Raw genomic sequence first — 3,507 nt, forward strand, 5'->3', positions numbered from 1 at the left:
AGGAAATTCTTCTTCTTCCAGTAAACCACAATAATGATTTCTAAACCAATATTTAAAAATGTTTCAAGACCAAATATCTTTCCATCAAACAAATCGCCATATGTGTTCGCAACCATAAAAAGTAATCTATCTCTAGGTCAGTTCCAGGATAAAAAGGAAATATTTTTTTATTTTCCTTGTTTTTCTTTTGTCTTATAAAAAATAAAGTTCTTTTTTCACTAAGTGTTTCGCCACTACTTTCAAGAACTTATCTTGTGATAGTAATTGTTCTTTTATGTCGGCTAATTGTGTATTTAATTTAAATAATAATTCTAAAATGAGGAATTTTTTAAGTTTAAGTGTCATTCTCTAAAATTCTATAGAAATGATTTCAAACTCATTGTCCCTCCTATCTTCCAAATTTTTATCAAGCAAGCTATAAATTTGCTCATTTTCAAATGCTTTGTTTAAAAGAAAAAACCTATATAATTCATTTTTTATTTTTTGACGTATTTCAAAAAGTACAAATTGAATTGTTTTCAACCCTGTATCAATAATATCTTGTAGTATCTTAATAGTTTCTTTTGAATCTAAATTCAAATATTTTATGAATTTTGATCCTAGTGCAACCTTAAGGATATTAACAAGAGTATTGTTGTATGGTACTAATATTCTCAACGCTTTATTGTAATATTTATTTTTAAAAAAATCTTTATAAAAATATTTGTCATAAATTACTTTGTGCAATAAAATTGAGACCTTTCGAACTATTTTTATGTCAAATGTCATATGTTTTTTCTATAAAACATCTATACTAGATAAATTCATGTTCATAGAATACCAAGTGCCATTATCAATTAATAGTTCAATTTTCTCTGAACTAGTCATTTGCATAGTTTCTCCACATTTTGCACAAACACCTTTTTGTTATACTAAAGATTTCTTATATATAAGGGTCTCACAATTCTCATACAAAAACCACAAATGCTTAAAACGTTCCGAATTGTATCCATTTTCTATGGGGGTTATTTTGATATATTCAGAATCCTTTTTTTTCATTTTCCTCACACATTTTCCTATATTTTTTTACATATTGTTAGTGTACAAATTTTAAAAGATAAAATACAAATTTTGCTTCCTTTTTATTCCATTTATTTTCTTTTTCAAAAAAAAAAACAAATTTATCCATTTGACTAACTCGACTTAATCGAGAATTAATTTGATCTTATCATCGTAATGAATTTATTTGTTCAAATAGTGTACTATTATATATAATGTATTTCATACAAATTTGATTCCTTGAATCAAATTTTGCTTCTGATCAAAAAAGAGAAAAGGAAGTCTCCGTCAGGTTCTTTCTGATATCTGCAACGAATTCAGGAAAAGTCATGAAAAATAATGAACAATTGACTTAATAAAATATCTATTTTTACAAAATATGCTATTGTAATTTTTTTTACTAAAGCTCCGGACAAAGCTGATTAAAAGTGAGCTTTTATATAGATTAGAAGAGATTTGACTGGGGTTTAATTTGTTAAAGATAACAAATTTTGAACCTCCTTTGAGCGCGTGGCTAGAAGAGATTGAAGGCCCTTGTTCCCTATGCCTAGATCTAGTGATCCACCGACCCGATCAAATAATTCAGAAAATATGTTTCTATATTTTATTTCGTAAGAGGTAAATTTATTTCCTCTAGCCAAATTATCTATTGCCATCCATTCGGTATAAGGCTCAATCTTAAAAGAAAATATTGGGCTGAGTTTGATTTGATTAAGGGACCAAACAAACGAAAGTCACTCGATTACAAGAGATCAATCATATCAAATTCAAATTTGATTTATTTCCATACTTCACAAGCGACTCCTAGTTTAGGGCTCTGTTTAGTAGCTTCGCAGATCACTTCATTACCTTCATGCACAAGATCACATCCTTTATTACGAGCTTGTATACAAGCTTCTAAAGTGACCCAATTATCCACTGCACCAAGTGCATTTTCCCAAGGGTGCCCCAAAGTCCCTCCACAAAACTATAATACAGAATCATCCCCAAAGATCTTGGTCAGAGAAGGCGTATGCCAAATGTGAATACCTCCTGAAGCTACAAGAAGAACACTTGGCTTAGACCCAATCTTGAGTGAAATAAATACCACGACTTCAGTCTCTTTCAATAAAATCATTATGCAATAGATCAAAAAAACCCAAAGTCACTTCTCATTCTCCTTCAAGTTTACCTACTACAGTACCAGTGTGAATATGATGTCAACCAGACATACATAGTTCTTTAGCTAGCACACAGAAGTGCATACCATGATTTCATTGTCTATCAATAACTGCATGCATTGCGCGGTAAATGTGAAGAAGTAGGTCGTTATCTTGGAAATAATGAGCCAACAAAGTATTAATTGTAAAACCTCTAGTGAGATAGTAATGAATGACTATAGGAACTTCCAATTCTCTGGTGAATACTTCTCTTTTCATCATTTCTTTGCATGTACCTGTAGTATCATTCGGGTAATGTCCCTTAATCTCACATGTCTCAGCCTGAGCTTTATAAATTGCTTCTGCACAAAAATAGAAATGATATCTCCAGTGCATAAATGGTTAGGAATTCACATTTACATCATCCTTGGTAAAATCAAGTCCACCACGAAGACATTCATAAACCGCTCTACCATAATTCTTGGCAGGTAGACCCAATTTTAGTTTTATAGTACATCCCAACAAAGGACGATCATATTTGTTTAATTTATCTCTTTCTACTTAAATACCATGTGGTGGGCCTTGGATTTTTTTTGAATAAGCAGGAGGAATTCATAAATCTACTAGACATAGAGCCCGTAAGGCTTTGAATCCAAATGAATTACCTACAATAGAATTGAATAGGTTAGTAACAAAACCTTCTTCAAAAAGATCTAAAGGGTGAGCTACATAGGCAATAAATTGATTTTCCTCTCGAGGAACAGGTTCAATATCATAGCATCGCCCCTTGTAATGATCAAGCATGGTAAGTCCATCGATCCAAATAGTCATGCACATACAAGCGGGGGATTTGACGGCTACTACTGCTCCCACTTCTTCAGGGGGTACTACAAGTTGAGGAGGAATCACATGGTATTCAAGAATTTAGTATACAAAATTAAAGGATATTGATAAACATCTTTCTATAGGAAATATATTGTGTAGATGATAGATAATTTGTAAATCAACTTTGTCGAAAAAGAAGGGAGCTATAAGTTAGACAGTGTGAATTGTATCATGATAATGAAAAAGAAACTAATATGGTTATAATCCCTGTGCCTAAAAAAGATTTAAAAAACAAACTATAGCATCCTAAAATTGCGACACTTGCAATTTTGACTGCATTTGGGTCTTCATGATGGCGACGCAACACTAAACCTGAATGGAGACCCCGAAACCTGATTATGACACCAAAAATTGCATTTTCTTGCACCCTGGCCTGAACCTCCTTTGCACCCTGCTGTCCCGGGAGGTGGGACCAGAGCGCCCAGCGCCCTGGTCCTTCAGGACC

General features: G+C 32.5%; 1 pseudogene; it reads right to left on the reverse strand.

Moving 5' to 3' along the window:
- Nucleotides 1-1,780: 1,780 nt before the first annotated feature.
- Nucleotides 1,781-3,083, reverse strand: LOC131062673 (ribulose bisphosphate carboxylase large chain-like; annotated as a pseudogene).
- Between the last annotated feature and the right edge of the window lie 424 nt (nucleotides 3,084-3,507).

The sequence above is a fragment of the Cryptomeria japonica genome, chromosome 3 (genome assembly GCF_030272615.1).
Source record: "Cryptomeria japonica chromosome 3, Sugi_1.0, whole genome shotgun sequence".
Lineage (NCBI taxonomy): Eukaryota > Viridiplantae > Streptophyta > Pinopsida > Cupressales > Cupressaceae > Cryptomeria > Cryptomeria japonica.